Below are 18,086 nucleotides of genomic sequence, written 5' to 3'. Positions count from 1 at the left end.
TTCTGATAGCTCTAGTAATCTAGTAAAAATCGCGTTGGTATCGACATGTTGATGATCACACATCTCTCAGTTAAAAAACATTTGGTAGACCACAACTCGGGGCTGTAACGTTAGGGAATTTTTATAATTATTACTATTCGTAAATGAGTTGCAGGGATGTCAGGGGTGTAGCCAGCAGGTTTATGTAGGGGGGCGTCGTTTTTTAGGGGGACAGCTACAATGAACAAAGAAAAAAATGTGTTGCTGCTAGTGTTTTTGAGGCCTGAAAAAAGGAAAGTTTTGGTTTCCTTCTGGAAAACTAAAAACACTATTTTAGCTTATTATTATTATTATTATTATTATTATTATTATTATTATTATTATTATTATTATTATTATTATTATTATTATTATTATTATTATTATTATTTCTCCATAAATTACATTCAAGGTAGTTTTTATTATGCTTAATCAAGAACTACTGCCTGGGACCAAACGGGACCCACTTTTGTGCATAACTATAAAGGTAACCAAGAAAGTTCTGTCACTTTTCGTGGAGGTCTGTGTTAAATTGGTCCTCACACTGTGACTTGAATGAGAGTGGAAATAAGGCGAAGGTCAGTTGTTGGTGTTGGTATATCCAACATACTACCTGCTTTTGGCAATTCAGATACACCGTGAACTTGCGTAAGGATAGAGGGAACATGGGACATCCACAGAGCGTCATAAGCGCATGTATGTGCAGTGCAATACCGTCAAATGGGGCAGTCTTGGGAAGTAACGTAACGCAAGTAACGCGTTACTTGTAACGCGTTACTTGTAACGCGTTACTTTTTAAGTAACGTTTCCTAGTAACGCGTTACATTTTTTCCAAAGTAACTGTAACGGTAACGCGTTACAAATATTTAAGTAACGTACCTGGTTTGCGTTACTTTTCTCGCGTTACATTTCGGATGAGTAACTACAATATATGTATATTTTTTTCGGAAACAAATGTTTCTTTTCTGTAAGCGAATTTCTCAGAATGGAGCAATGGAGCATGAACGATGTAGGTGACCGACAGTCAGTCACCGGCATACAAAGAAACAGATAAGATCATAGTGCAACTTGTTGTTTTTGGAAGATGTGGACAGCCTCAGTCGAATCATGTGTACTGATTGCAAGCACCTGGAACATTTTGTCGTAGATTTTGACAGCTCCAAATCCATACATTCAGTGAGTGAATTACGAGTACAATGGTACCGTTAGTCTATTTTACTTTGATTGGTGTTGTATTTATAAAAATGGAGAACGAAAATATTTTATCGTTCGAACATTTGAAAGAATTATTTTCTTAAAAGCTGAAGATGATGGTCGACAGGATTTAAAAGTAAAGTGGTGCCCCGGCGGGAAATATTTATCAACAACTAGGGTGTCATAATTAACGACATACAATAACGGGTTAATACGAATAAACTGTGTTCTGATGAGCAGGCTACTTCATTACTAGAAAATAGTTTGTTGATGGTATGTAATATTGGAGTTCTTTCAGATCACTTTGCGTATCTAAGAGTCCCGTTTATATAGAGTTTGGAACAATTAGATTTAAAAAGCATGTATCGATTTTAGAGTTACTGGCAAGTTTTGATTCATCCCCAGTTCATGTGTTCTCATTTTATTAGTTGTAGTGTAATGTTTCTCTATATTCTGTATCAGTAGCGTAGCCAGGATGTGTGTTTGGGGGGGGCAAGTGCTGTTATAGGTACATATAGAAAAATTACAAACAAAAAATATATAAACATAAAAATATATAAAACATTGCAAACATCAAAGTACCAAAGTACATTGTCGGACCTCTTTGGGGGGGGCCGGCCCCTCCGCCCCCCTTCCCTACGCCACTGTTTTGTATTTTTAATTTTACACAACAACATTGTTATTATTATATAATTAGTTTAGCAGAATAATAATAAGCAACCATTTTTTCTAACGCATAGTTATGGGCACAAGTCAAGCTAAAACTCGACTCGAATTCAAGTTGAGTTTCGAGTCGAGTCAAAGGTAATATTCTCGAGTCGAGTTCCGAGCCGATTCACTGTTTTTGGCGTCGAGTTTCGAGTCGAGTCGAGTTTTAATGGCTCGCTCGTTTTAACTCGTTTTGAAATAACGGCCTGATTAAACTGGAAAGCGAAAGCCATGAGAAATGTAAGCTAAGCAGTAACATGGAATACTTTTAGTGTTGCTCACGAGAGGGCACACTGCTCGCATCTCGTCACGTCTCGATAGTGGGATTCCAAGAGATTTTTTATAACAAGTTCAGCTCGGCTCGGCTTAACTGAGCCGATGGCTCAAGCCGGCTTGCTTGGAGTGAATCATCGGCTCGAGCTGGCTTGGTTGGGATGAGCCATCTGCTCGGTTCGGCTCAACTGAGCCAAGGGCTCTAGCCGACTCGGTTGGGTGAGCTGTTGGCTCCGTGGCTCGGCTCACTTCTCGGCAGTGTTGGGAAGTAACGTAACGCAAGTAACGCGTTACTTGTAACGCGTTACTTTTTAAGTAACGTTTCCTAGTAACGCGTTACATTTTTTCCAAAGTAACTGTAACGGTAACGCGTTACAAATATTTAAGTAACGTACCTGGTTTGCGTTACTTTTCTCGCGTTACATTTCGGATGAGTAACTACAATATATGTATATTTTTTTCGGAAACAAATGTTTCTTTTCTGTAAGCGAATTTCTCAGAATGGAGCAATGGAGCATGAACGATGTAGGTGACCGACAGTCAGTCACCGGCATACAAAGAAACAGATAAGATCATAGTGCAACTTGTTGTTTTTGGAAGATGTGGACAGCCTCAGTCGAATCATGTGTACTGATTGCAAGCACCTGGAACATTTTGTCGTAGATTTTGACAGCTCCAAATCAATACATTTAGTGAATGAACTAGGAGTGCAATGATACCGGTAGTCTATTTTACTTTGATTGGTGTTGTTTTTATAAAGATAGAGAACGAAAATATTTTACTGTTCGAACATTTGAAAGAATACTTTTTTCTTAAGAGCTGAGGATGATGGTGGACAGAATTTAAAAGTAAAGTGTCTGAAGTGCCCGGCGGAAAATATTTATCAACAACTAGGGTGCCATAATTAACGATTTACAGTAAGGGGTTAATATGAATAAACTGTTTTGATGAGCAGGCCTACTTTATTACTAGACAATAGTTTGCTGATGGTATGTAATATTGGAGTTCTTTCAGATCAGTTTGCTTATACTAGAGTCCCGTTGATTATAGAGTAGTGTAATGTTTCTCTATATTCTTTATTTTTAATTTTACATAACAACATTGTTATTATTATATAATTAGTTTAGCAGAATAATTATAAGCAACAATTTTTTAACGCATAGGGATGAGCACGAGTCAAGTCGAGTTTCGAGTCAAGTCAAGGGTAATATCCTCGAGTCGAGTTCCGAGCCGATTCAGTTTTTCGCGTCGAGTTTCGAGTCCAATCGAGTTTGATAAATGGCTCATTCGTTTTAAGTCGTCTTGAAATCATGGCCTGATTGCACTGGAAAACGAAAGCCATGAGCAATGTAAGCTAAACAGTAATATGGAATACGTTTAGTGTTGCTCACGAGATGGGACACTGCTTGCATCTCGTCTCGTCTCGATAGCGAGACCACAAGAGATTTTTTATAACAAGCTCAGCTCGGCTCGGCTCAACTGAGAAGATGGCTCGAGCTGGCTTGGTAGGGATGAGCCATTTGCTCGGTTCGGCTCAACTGAGCTGTTGGCTCGGCTCACTTCTCGGTTCTGGTCGATAGTGAATGAGCTGTGAGCCGAGCTGCTCGTGTCGTTGACAATTATAAACCCGGGCCGAGCAGTTTTGAAGATATTTGGCCAGTGCCCTGTAACTTTTAACAGTGTTCGGCTCGAGCCCGAATACTCAACCTAGACCCTCAACCCAAATTCAGAAGCTCGTAAACAATGTCCTTGACTCCAAGACTTCACGACTACCGATGTTGGCAATCAACTAGCTTTTTAGTATTCAAATACAAACCTCCTATCTTTCTTTTTATATACAGTGTTGTTATAATAATAATAATAATAATAATAATAATAATAATAATAATAATAATAATTATTATTATTATTATTATTATTATTATTATTAATAATAATAATAATAATAATAATAATAACAAGTTGTAGTAGTGTCATTAATAATAATTATACTGTTTATGTAATACACTTGAAGAATGTACTCGAAACTACACACCGGATTTGGCTCTAGTCGACTCGAAACTCGACTCCAATTCGAGTCGAGTTGGAGGAAATTTTTCGAGTCGAGTTCTCGGGTCGAGCTCAAAGATGTCTCTTTCTAGTCGAATCGAGTGTCAAAGAAAACTCGCTCGCGTCCATCCCTACGAACGAGTAACGCAGTATTGCTTTTTATCAATGTTACATTATATGAAAATGTTCATATATCAAGTAAAAATTTGTCCTTGCATTTACATAAAGCGATTCAGAAAGTGCAATAATAATAATAATAATAATAATAATAATAATAATAATAATAGCGGTAGTAATAGTATTATGGAAAATTGAAGTCAATTTTTTTTTTCACATTTTTAAAGTTTCGGACTTAAAAGTAACGCGTTAGTAACGCGTTACTTTGGAAGTAAAGTAACAGTTACTTTTTGGGAGCAAGTAACGCGTTACTAACGCGTTACATTTTAAGAGAAAGTAAAGTAACTTGTAACGCGTTACATTTTTACAAGTAACTTACCCAACACTGCTTCTCGGTTCGGGTCGATAGTGAATGCGCTGTGAGCCGAGCTGCTCGAGTCGTTGACAATTCTAAATCCGGTCCGAGCAGTTTTGAAGATATTTGGCCAGTGCCCTATAACTTTTAACAATGTTTGGCTCGACCCGAATACTCAACCTAAACCCTAAATCCAAATTCAGAAGCTCGTGAACAATGTCCTTGAATCATAGACTTCACGACTACCGTGGTTGGCAATCAACTACTTTTTTTAGTATTTAAATACAAACCGCCTATTTTTCATGTTTATACACAGTGTTGTTATAATAATAATAATAATAATAATAATAATAATAATAATAATAATAATAATAATAATAATAATAATAATAATAATAATAATAATATAAGTTGTAGTAGTAGTAGTATCATTGATAATAATTATATTGCATATGTAAAATACTTGAAGAGAGTACTCGAAACTACACACCGGATTTGGCTCAAATCGACTCGAAACTCGACCCGAATTCGAGTCGACTTGGAGGATATTTTTCGAGCCGAGTTCTCGGGTGGAGCTCAAAGATATCTTGTCGAATCGAGTTTCAAAGAAAACTCGCTCGAACTCGGTCGTGCCCATCGCTAAGAGTAATGCAGTATGGCATTTTAGTCATTGTTGCATTATATGAAAATGTTCATATAGCTGTCAAGTAAAAATTTGTCCTTGCATTTACACAAAGCGATTCGGAAAGTGCAATAATAATAATAATAATAATAATAATAATAATAATAATAATAATAATAATAATAATAATAATAATAATAATAATAATAATAATAGCGGTAGTAATAGTAGTACGGAAACTTGAAGTAATAAGATTTTTTTGACATATTCAAACTTTCGGACCTAAAAGTAACGCGTTAGTAACGCGTTACTTTCCAAGTAAAGTAACAGTTACTTTTTGGGGCAAGTAACGCGTTAGTAACGCGTTACATTTTAAGAGAAAGTAAAGTAACTTGTAACGCGTTACAATTTTACAAGTAACTTACCCAACACTGAAATGGGGTGAATAGAAACATGGAGGTGAATAGAAACAAAACTCCCAGATTAGTTTTGGATTCATCCGGACGATAAATTAATCAAGAAAACTGAATTTTTTAAACATAGTCTTATACGGCTAAAGTGTTCAGGGCAGAGACAAAATGTTTTCCTGAGTTGGGAACACTGAGGTAGACGACAGTAGCATTAATGTGTTACTGAAATCTTACACGATATTTTAGCGTTACTCAAACTTTGTTGGTAAGTATGGCATTTTCATATGCCTATTTTGTAGTTTGTTGTTTCATTTACTGACGTTCATAGTAAAAGTTTTCCTTTTGTAAATTATTTCTAATCAAAACTTAACTTACTGGGTTATTGTTATGATTTTTAATTAGAGGGGTGAATAGAAACACTTCTTGAGGAGTGGAAAATTCTTCAGAAGCGGAAAAAAGGACCTGATAGGAATGAATCAACCATCTCTAAGAACAAATTTCCAAGCCTTCTGAAGAAAAAAAAAAAAGTGTGACAAATTGAAGGAGGAAAATATCAGGGCTGGATTTGAAAAGTGTGGAATTTTTCCCCTTTGTTGAGACCAAATATTGAGGATGCTGCCAAAAAGAAACAATGAAAGAGAAGAAACAGAACAGCAAAAGACATCTCAGACTGTAAACCGTTCCCTTATGGATCTTCTCAAGAGCATGAGAGAAGATGAAAAAATTAAACAAGGGAAGAAGAGAGTACGAATAGATGTTTCTGGTAAGAGTTTTGGTTTGTTTTCTGAAAATGATACATTTTCATCAAATCACAACGAAACTCAACCTCCTTGTATTGTCGGAAGAGGAGAAAGACAATACTCCAGAAGACAACATTCCAGACGATCACGAACTAGATGATGGTTTTTTAAGCTGGTGATTTTGCTGTGGTAAGGTTTATGAGAAGCTAAAACTCGATGAGACTATTCACTACCCAAGTGCGAAAATGTGAACATGATGGACAGGGGTGCCCATCCCCCCCAAAGCTGATGGCGCACTCCCCCCCAAAACTAATAATCTCTTCCCTCCTCAAAACTCAAGTCCTCTAAAAACAATTGCCCAGTGTAGCAGTAGTTTTTTTATAGTACTAGTAATTGTTATTTTTGTTGTTTTTATTTCCTGTAGTATTATTATTGAATGCTTGTAGTAGTAGTAGTAGAGCCAGTAGTAATTATAAAAATGGCATTACTTTTATTAGTAGTCTTGGTAGTGTACAATACTAAATATGTTCTATAAGGATATTGAAGGGTATAAAAACTTCTACACACTGTGTATGGCACAGGCATTCTTTTTTTACAATTAGTAGTATTATTTTTTCTTTACAAAATATTGATATAATTCCCTTGTACATGAAAAGTAAGACGCAAGTTACAAGTTATTGAGTTTGATACCAAAAGAAAATGTTATCCTCGAAATTAGCCTACAAAAAGAAGTGATATCCAACAAAAAACATTCCTGTAAAAGAGCCAAGTACGAGTGGCCTTAAAAAGAAATGAAATCACAAAAATAGGCGCCAAGTTCTGGTGGACAACAGTCACAAACACTCACTGGCTCACTTCAAATTTAGATTTGAAATTTGGCCGTTGTCTGTATGGTTGCCACTAGCTCACAATTATGTCAAACTACTTTATAATTTTCAACAGACAACATAGGCAAATTTCAAATCTAAATTTGAAAGCGATTCCTTGAGTGTTTGTAACTGTTGTTCACCAGAACTTGGCGCTCATTTTTGTGATTTCACTTCTTTTTAAGGCCGCTCATACTTTTTTTACAGGAATGATTTTGTTGGATTAAATTATTACTGGTCGTGGTGGTGACATTAACCTACCCTTGATGTCCTTTATAGAGTAATAATTTTTTTCTTTGCTCACTCGACAAAGCAAATTTGTCTATAATATCGCTGTTGGAAATGCATTCTAAAATGTCTTTTTCGGAAGAAAGGACAAGCATGTCGGAGAGCCATACATCTCCCATGCTGCTTCTTAGTCTATTTTTTACAATCTTTACTTTACACATAATCCTCTCTGCTGAGCAACTCGTTGCTGGTAATGACAGAAGTATCTGGTATAATATTGTTAGGTATGGAAAACCAGACATATTCAACAAACACCTGTAAGGCCTAATGAATCCTTTCTCCACCATTGATTCAGTTATCTTTGTTTGGCCATTTTATCGTCATTACTTACACCATCAGATTTGTCCTCACAAGAATCTTGGGAGTCGTCTTCATTATTTTCACTCTGACTCCCGTCACTCGAGCAAAGTACATCGGCTAAATCAATGTTCAGGTAGCTTACTTTGTACAATTTACTAAACACATTAACTTCTTCACAAAGTTCTTCACACTCTATGTCATACTCACACAAATCACTGAGAAGAACCGGGCTTAGAGTACCATCTATACTTTCGCGCGGTACTTCATTCATCGAGTATCGAAGCAGGGGTACGGGGATTCACCCCGGAAAATTTTTGAAAATTAGCTTCTCAAAATTGTGTTTTAATGCTAGTAAAATTGCTAGTTCGAAAGTAGAGTAAAATCCCCCCCAAAATTTTTCTCAATGGCGCAACTTGCGCCATACATCCCCCCTGTGGGCGGCCCTGATGATGGATATGTAGGAGTGTTTTATAAGAAAGCACATAAACAATGAAATTTTCAGAAACTTCTGAAGAATCGTTTTTACTACATGAGGATATTGTTACGAAACTGTTGGGTTTTATTAGGAGTTCGTCAACACGCTTTAAGTATATGATTAGTTTCGGGCTTCTTCGTGGCTAAGCGGTTAGCGCACGCGCCTTTGGCGTGGGAGACCCGGGTTCGATTCCCGGCGGGAGCTCATGTGGTTCTGATTCCACGTTAATCAGAAGGTCCACGTCTCATATAGCCTCGCTGCTGAACGGGACGATAACCTCAAAATCAACTCAACTCATGATAAGTTTCCCTGGTAATTTCAGTGGTTTAAATCTTATTCAAACATCATCAAAACTGTATGGTCGTTTGTACCTATATTGTGCATTGTATTGTTTTATAAGTTTGTAACTTATGTAATACTGGTCTTATTAAACTTATATCTTGCAGGTATTAAATAAATAGTTTGTTTCAACAAATACACTGTTTCTTTTTACCTTTCCAATAGTATAAAAGAAACAACAATGAAAATAAAGCCATTGTTTCTATTCACCCCTACCCCTGGGGTGAATAGAAACATTAAGAAAAATCAAGGTGAAGAAAAGTGGAATTGATAAATTAATGTGACGTTTACTGAACTTCATTATCATATTAAGACCTTTTGTTTGGAATAATCTGATACGCGAAATCTTTAATATCACCAGACTTATATACTCATATAGCCAAAAATGTGTTTCTATTCACCCCATTTGACGGTACTAGTGCAAAATGCACCTAATACCTTCTTCGTTTCACGGCCCAACATGTTCTACCGCGATGGAATCCATGGCCTTTCAGAATGTTGGGAGGTCGTCGATGCTGATGGGGACTATTTTCGACCTTCAAAGGTGACATATCAATGTTCGAAGGTGGTGGGTGAAAAAGCAACAAAATTTTTCTTGGTTACCTTTGTATTTAAATTTAAGACCTTGTATACAGAACCTATCTACACAAGATTGAGGTAGAATTGATTTTCTTTGAAATTTCACTTAATTTAATATATTTACGGTTTCCTGACAAAAATTTTTATTTATTATTCGTGACTAAAAAAAAGAAAAAAACAATTATTTTATTACACTGAGTAGAAAAAAAGAGAGAGCGAATGAAATCCAAACTGAATAAAAACATTGTTTCTCACCAAATTTTCCATCCTCTATGTCTTTTAAAATACTTGTTAAAGTATATAAAAATATACTGTACTTACAAATCAGTTTAGTACCTTTGTTTTATGGCTGTATTTATAGTACCTTGTTAAAAAGTTTGTCTTCACACTGTCAAATATAAATCGCAGTAAATTGTGTAATCTGCTGTCACAAAAAAGTATCCTATTTTTCGATCGGTATGGAAAAACAATATTTTTCCATACTATTTTACGGTAAATTATTAATTGTCAGTAAACTTTGTTACTTTTAAATGAATGATGCGAGATAATTTTACTATGATGTTTTAAAAGTTGGTCATTTGGGGGGGCCTATTTTAAACGGTAGTTCCACTCCTCACTTTACGGAATGTAAAATGAAAATAAAATCTTATACTAAGCACTTTCTAAGTAGTCATTGTAATTCTACGAAACGGTTAACTGGGTGTTTATCAAATGATAACTTGCTATATCAATCATGTTTATTTCGATACTAAAAAGGAGTTTGGAACATTTCAGAATTCAGTGACTATTGGTGTGTGTGTGTGTGTGTGTGTGTGTGTGTGTGTGTGTGTGTGTGTGTGTGTGTGTGTGTGTGTGTAAATAGTAGACATAGGCAGAGATGGAGTGGGTCTGTGGGTCAAGTTTTCTGAGTGGGTCAGTGGGTCGTGGGTCAACAGCGTGTGACCCACTATGACCCACCACCCACCGTGACCCACTGTGACCCACCACCCACCATGATCCACTGCGACCCACCGTAACCCACTGCTACCCACCGACTCAGTGTGATCTACCGACCCTCTCTGCTCACTGCATTGTAGACAGTATCTTCTGAAGACTGGTAAATTTGTCTCCGTTTTACTTCCAAGACCTTCATTTCCCTTTCTTTTCCACTTGTTTCTGTCTACTTACCTGAGGTGAGTATATCTAACCAAGTGAAAAAAGAACTTCGGGCACTTTTGGATATTGGTACTTTTAATAGTAATAATAACAATAGGACTTACACTACAACTTGGCTTTCGAGACCTGTGGGCTTTTAGAGCTAACTACTGGAAAAAATACATGTTTGAATCACTGTAATATATAAATAAATTTATAAAAAATTGAATGTAACTATGTATGCCTGATCATCACGGTCAAATTGCAAAGTCAAATTGGGATGTTATATTGCTTTTATTATAATGCATAATATCCTAAGGAGGTAGTGAGGATCCAAATTTTTGCGAAAAAAAATTAGTATCTCGCAAGCCGTTAAACTTAAGGAGCTGAAATTCAGTGTATTAACTCTTTATTGAAAATAAACAGAATGTGTTCTAGCATTTTTTTAAAAATTCTCCTTTATGTGGGGGAGGGGGCACTTTCTATATATGGAAAATTGGAAGTGAGTTGGTTTGTAAAAATGATCGAAAACGATCGATGTTATTTCAGAAAAAAAATCAGAAACAAAGAATACAGTGCCTGGTTTCATATATCCATTGCTTTCTGCTATAATAATTGCTGAAGCTTATGTTTATTATATGGAGGGCTCACAGCACAGGGCAATCAACCCATAAAGTTGTGAGAAAAATAGGTATAAAATTTGTACTGTAAGCTTAATTACACGGAAATTTGAAGTTTGGATTGTACGCATAATTGTATGGAAAATTTTACACTTTTTTCCCTTTACGTTGGTCTACTTACTTTGATTTGGAACTAGTGATGAGCAAATGCAAGACCAAGACCAAGACCGGGGTGGTCTTGGTCTTGGTCTTGGTCTTGCACATCCAGTCTTGGTCTTGGTCTTGCACTGGAACACTTGGTCTTGGTCTTGGTCTTGGTCTTGCATACCCAGTCTTGGTCTTGGTCTTGGTCTTGCATGCAAGAGTCTTGCAAGTCTTGCATTTAAGAAATCTCAAGCTTTTCATAGGTAAATTTTACTATTGATATAAGGGATAATAAACTACAATGCACCAGTAGTAACGGAAATACAATGTATGTTTCTAAATGTAATATAATTTAACGTCGTGTAAGTATGATGATAGTGTACAACATAGCTGATTGCCTTTATTTTTTTGTGGGTGCCCACGCTTCACTACTTATAAGATATGCCTAAATCACAACGTTTAGTAATCTGTTTATATTTTTTAACAGATTCAACACTCCACTGGTTCCCAAACTGGGGAGGCTACCCCTGAGGCTCATGAAAGAAAATCAGATGGCACAGATTATTGAAATACCATAAATTGCAAATTAATTTTTACACTCTAAAGGCGTCAGATTTTTCTTTTGAACCACGATTAGCTAGTCCTTGTATTAAACAAACTTCCAATTAAATATTGAAACTTTGTTTTACTGATTCCAATATGTACTCTATGGGGCCCATTACGCAAAAGCGATTAAAAAAATTGCAGACTTTCGAAACATGGGCATGGAGAAAAAGGAGAGAATTAGCTGTGTTGAACGAAAACGAATGAGAAGGTGTTAGAAATATTAGCAGTACGAGCAAAAAAGAAGAATTTTAGATATTGTTAAGAGGAGGAAGAGGAACTGGTTAGGATATTGGCTTAGAAGGAACTGTATTATGAGGGACGTGCTAGAGAGTATTGTGGAAGGAAAGAGAAGATGGGAGCGAAGCAGACTAGTTGAAGGAAGGTATTAAAACAGAAAATTGCTACGTCAAGACAAAGAGACTATCTGAGGACCACCGAACGTCGAACCTTGTCTGTTGAAGCGAATAACCTGCCAATAATGACAGAATAGCTATTATGATGATGATGATATGTTTAGCAATATTGACCAAAAAAAAAGAGGGAGAGAAAATTACAATAATTATTATTATAATCAAACCTCTTAATATTTTAGAATAATTTGAGTGAACACTGAGAACGACTCAACTGTCTATGTCTTTTGTGTAAACTCAATTTATATAAATATTGTTGACCTGTATTAGAAATACAAAATAACGGCATCAAACTCCAAGTTATTTGAAGTCTCACTTGTGAATATGGATTACTAGCATTAAGTACCCACTTCGTTGGGTTAAACTAAAATAATAATAATAATAATAATAATAATAATATATTTCGTTAGTCAATCACTTTTTTACTATTAGTAAAGCGCTCTCTAATATCGGTCATTTTCGATTATTTTTGTGTTTCTCTCTCCTCCTCCTTTCCAAATTGAGGGGCTGAATTTGGATTTAAACGGCATCACAAGTGTCACTGTTCGTGTCAGAGACCCCGAAAACTATGGATTCGGCACTAATATTTGATCACTTTTGATCATTATTATGTATCTCCCTCTCCCCCAAGTTACGAGGCTGAATTTGGTCGTAAACGGTATAGGAAGTCTCAGTATTGAACTTAGCGACCTCGAAAACTATGGATTCGACACTAATATTCATCATTTTCAATCATTTTTATATATCTCCCCTCCCCTCCGCCAAGCTACGGGACTGAATTTTGATTTAATCAGCATCGGAAGCGTCACTGTATATCTCAGCGACCCCCCAAAACTATATATTCCATTTTAATATCGGTCATTTTCTATCATGTTTAAATATATTTCCCCTCCCCCTTCCTTCACGTCAAAGTGATATGACAGAAATCATCTCAGGTCAGATCCTCATCTATGTTGAAAATGAGATCGAGTTCGGTCGAGTGGTTCAAGAGTTATTAAGTTTTATATATATATATATATATATATATATATATATATATATATATATATATATATATATATATATACAGTATATATATATGAAACCCTTTCCCCTCCTCCTCCCCTAGGTTCTACCATCAAAGTGAAACAAACTCTAAAAAAAACTTTCCAGGAAAGAACCTCATACATGTTAAAAATTTGATTGAGATCGGTTCAAGAGTTATTGAGTCACAAACTTAGTTACTTTTATTTTTATTCATATTGATTTTTGTACATCTATCCCTCCTCCTTGTAGTATAATGTTATATCGCTCAATCCTCGATGTGTCGTATACCTAAGGAGGCTAAAAGTTATATTGATAAACAATTATTCAACGTATAATCATCCGCCCATGAAATCAAAAACTTGAGGTCACATGTATTAAGTTTTCATAACATTTTTGTCATGAAAATGTTATTTCGATATTAATTTTATGAGTACACATTAAAAATTTCCAACGGATGCTGGAGTCTCGGAGCCAATGCCATACCGATGTAGTCGACACCCATGGTGTACGGTATTATCAATGTTCAATACTACATTTCTCTTTAGTTTTGGAAGAAAAACACCACTAATATGTTTTGAAACGAAACGAAATATCTAGTTTAACGTCCTACGTTTATGCATCGAGGCTAAGGGAGACGGTAATGATGAGAAATGAATGAAATGGTGGAATGAAGAAAGTAGGAGGAAACATCAAAACCCTAAAAAAAAACATGCACACGGTACTTGCCCACCAAAAAGTTTCCATGGTGCAAGCTAGAATCCAACCAGGGACCCGTATAACCACACGTGACTGCTCTACCACCGAGCCGGTACTTGTGCAAGACTCTTGCGCAAGAGTCTTGGTCTTGGTCTTGGTCTTGCAGGTATGGTCTTGGTCTTGCACCCCTTGGTCTTGGTCTTGGTCTTGCATCGAGATTCCTGGTCTTGGTCTTGGTCTTGGTCTTGGTCTTGCATGCAAGACTCTTGTAAAAACTGCAAGACCAAGACTCTTGCGCTCATCACTATTTGGAACTTTGAAACTTCATCCTTTTTTCCACTGAAAAGTATTGATAATTCAACAAGGAAATAATTATACTATGATAATTTAATTGAAATTCATCGTAATTTGGCACATGGCAAACAGCAGTGTGGTAATTGAAGTTGAAGAAGGAGGGAAATTCCCATTCACCTCTGAATACTTTCCAGAAACCTCGTTCTCTTTCGCTTTCTAGACGGGGGAGGGAACTTGGTAATGGTATCAAACCTTCATGTATAATTGCAAAAATTAAATTTATAAACAAATAAAAAATCATCAGTTTATCAGGCTTTAATTGATAATTTATTCAAAAGATTCCCTATCAAAGGCGTGGTAGATGAAGTTTCTGTTCTACATGGGTCAACATTGCCAACTGACATGGTAGATATGGAAAAGATGTTGTATGGTGATAGAGATATGATACTTCTTGCTGAGTATTTCAAAACTGACCGAGAAAAATCGTTATCAATCTTAAGTCTAACAAGTAGATTGTCGATGAGAAGTTGCAGAAATCGGGTAGAAGTATTATCAATTTCCACGACAGAGTACGAACGGGGATTTCCCCTTATGAATTTACAGATGACTGATATTAGAAATAGATTAAGTGCTCAAACATTGTCTAACTTGTTGTTCATCAATGTTAATGGCCCACCGCTAGACAAGCTCAAAGTAGACGAGCTAGTTATTTTTTGGCTGAAGGATGGACATCATTCCACTGCGGATGATTTACCGCCAAAAAGTTACCAACAGGAAATAAATCCGATTTCAGATTTGTTTTAAGGTGGAAAATTACGAGTTACGGAAAATGTACACTTGTAGTACTAATGGCTTATTTGTGTTATTCAACTTTGTACCTACTTTTTAGTAAGTCTCTTCTTTGCTTTAGGTAAACTACTTTTGAATAAATATTCATAATAATTGCAATTATGCATATTTGTAACTTAAATTTAACGTGGTGTTTTAGTGATTACACAAATTACAATTATAAGCATGCTTTATGGAGATGCTTTCACATTGGGTATCCGAGCACCTTTATACCCTATGAACAACTGATTTTTCAAGTCTTTTGTGAGAAAAATACTGTGAACTGAGAAACCATAACCTTTTCCATATTGTACAGGGGTATTTTCCTGCGAATAAAAGTTTCTAGTGGAATGCGTTCAGAAATTAACACTTGCAAGAATACTCTCTTAGTACAAGTATATTTTAGGCACACACTAATTTCCCCTCCCCCCACCTCGAACTGTTTCAATTTCCTCACTGATAAATACTTTACCATTTTATATCGTAAAGGTCAGATCCACCGTTATTCTAACAGAGTGATGCTTGAGAGATTGACTAGAAATTCAAACTCCGATTAGTGACAATTTCACAGTCTTGTTTTATTACAAGTGTAAACTCTTTAGTCAGTTCAGAAGAGGCCGTGGATCGTGTTCAGAGTTGATGACGATGGATTTTGGTGAGAGTAGGTCAAAGTGGATAAGAGTGGTTCATGGTGGGTGGTGGGTCAGAGTGGGTCACCGTGGGTGGTGGGTCACGGTGGGTGGTGGGTCAGAGTGGGTCACGGTGGGTGGTGGGTCAGAGTGGGTCACCGTGGTGGTGGGTCATGGTGGGTCACAGTGGGTCATCGTGGGTGGTGGGTCACGGTGGGTCGTGAGTCAGTGGGTCGTGGGTCACGGTGGGTCGTGAGTCAGTGGGTCGTGGGTCACGGTGGGTGGTGGGTCAGTGGGTCGTGGGTCAAGTTTTCATTGACCCACGCCAACTCTGGACATAGATGTCGTGAACAGTCCCAAAACCATCTCCAACTAAGTACTGCGTAAAGACATTTGTTTAGGCAAAGATTGACGGTCAAGCAGATTATCAATTCGCTATGAGATAATTAAAACTAATAAAAGTGTAAAAACAAACAGATAAAGAGTGTGTCCGATTAATGCCAGAGGTTTTTTCTTTAGCAAAGCAGGGATTGGACTATAAAAGGTATAGGAAAGGTAGCAAATCAAAGAGAAAAAGAACTACATCGAACTGCTGAACTTAATTGAGAAGCGTTTTTTCAAAACTCGATAGAGCAAAAAGCATTCTTTTTACAGGAATTGCATTTTTGTTATTATTGTACATAACCTCTATCGAGTTACGAGAAAACGCTTATGATTTAGTATGCTATACACACATCACATATCGAAATTTGCCAATTCGATTTCACAGCTCGATTGGTAACATAAAAATCATACCTATCCCATATATACCTCCGTTTCTCAAAATTTGTGCTGTAACGAGTATTAAAAACCGCTCCTCAATTGTAAGATATGAAAACTATTTGTTTAGTGCAATTATCTCTGCTAGAATTTCGAATAGAATTCAAATTTACCTAAGCAGTTCTGTAGCAAGAAATATGTTTAACAAAATGAGGCATGAAATTTTCAGCTCTCCCTTTGTTGCAATATTACCTCACAAAATAACATAGGTAGCAACTTTGAACACTGTCACGGGTGGAAATATGATTTCCGTGATTCACAGATGTTTCTGGAAATCGATCAGCCACAGTATTAGTTGAGTGTGTGTAAAAATAAAATGAGGTCTTTAATGTTCCACGATTATGTCATTTAAACCAATGAAAATGGATGATTGTGAAAACGTACGTGGAATGATAATATGGGAGGAAAGGAGAAAACCTCGATAAAACCTATGAACATGGTATTTTGGTATTTTCAATGTTAAACGCATGGTGATATTACCTTGTGTGTGACAATGTCGAAAACTATTCATGACCGTTTCCCTGATCGGCAACAGCACCACACGCCACTGCACCCGATATATATATATATATATATATATATATATATATATATATATATATATATATATATATATATATGTATGTATGTATATGTATGTATGTATATGTATGTATATATATATGCACAATAATTTGAATTGCCGGGATCGCAAGAAAGCTTATTTTAAAGTGACAAAATAAATGTTAAATATATGTGTATGTTTATAGTATTTCAATAAATATATGTACTTACAGTATGCCAAACTAAGAATCGACTTAAGACTTCAACAACACATACAATAATTAAAAACAAATGTATCTTCACACGCAAAGCACTGTTTACACACTATACAAATAATGTTTAGCGGCGTTAAATATTTATAGGATTTGAATTAGTGAGATATTCGTCATACAGCATTCATCTGATGGAATTCTTGGCAATAAATGAAGGTCGGTCAAAGATACTTGAGAACAGCTAAAGCACTTCACTGAGTTGAACAGTCGAGCGTCTTCTTTATAGACGATAATACAAGTCACGTTATATATATATATATGACCTTGAGAAGATTAAAGGTTACATACATAGCTGTCATGTTGCTTGTAAATATGCTAATATTGTTATCAGATTTATTTAATTGACAAGTGTTTTTGATGGCACTATGACTAAAGATTCTACACTCTTTCTCCCCTCCCAAAAAAGTATCACTGGTGGAAAACCTTGACCAAGACTAGAATGATTAAAGCGGATGTCTGGATTTGGTCGGACATTAACTCTTTTCCAGGCATTAAAAAAAAATAATTTATCATTTTTAAAAAATCGCCAAGGGGAATCTTTTTACGTACGCTACTATCAGCAAACTACTGAATTCTACAATATTTTCGGAGTAGAAACGAAAATTGTTCCCGGTATTATAATTATTGTGCAGACAGTTCAGTTATTTATATAGAACACAAATATCTGTCACACTGTGTTTACGGAGACATTATTTTGATTTCTAGTATTTCTAAGTTTATGTGACAAATGCA

At 36.1% G+C, this 18,086-nt stretch overlaps 1 protein-coding gene across 1 annotated transcript in view; it reads right to left on the bottom strand.

The window, feature by feature from the left end:
* The window catches only part of LOC145686429 (phenazine biosynthesis-like domain-containing protein), a 50,789-nt gene extending 33,197 nt beyond the window's left edge, over nucleotides 1-17,592 (bottom strand). The window contains exon 1 of the mRNA XM_081759726.1: nucleotides 17,314-17,592. The gene's annotated coding sequence lies outside the window, so the exon portion shown is untranslated. The remainder of the gene's footprint in view (nucleotides 1-17,313) is intronic.
* Between the last annotated feature and the right edge of the window lie 494 nt (nucleotides 17,593-18,086).

This window comes from Thermobia domestica, chromosome 5, assembly GCF_964235325.1.
Source record: "Thermobia domestica chromosome 5, izTheDome1.hap1.1, whole genome shotgun sequence".
Classification (NCBI taxonomy): Eukaryota; Metazoa; Arthropoda; class Insecta; order Zygentoma; family Lepismatidae; genus Thermobia; species Thermobia domestica.
The sequence above is the reverse complement of the archived record's forward strand: the minus strand, read 5'-3'. Positions and strand labels throughout refer to the sequence as shown.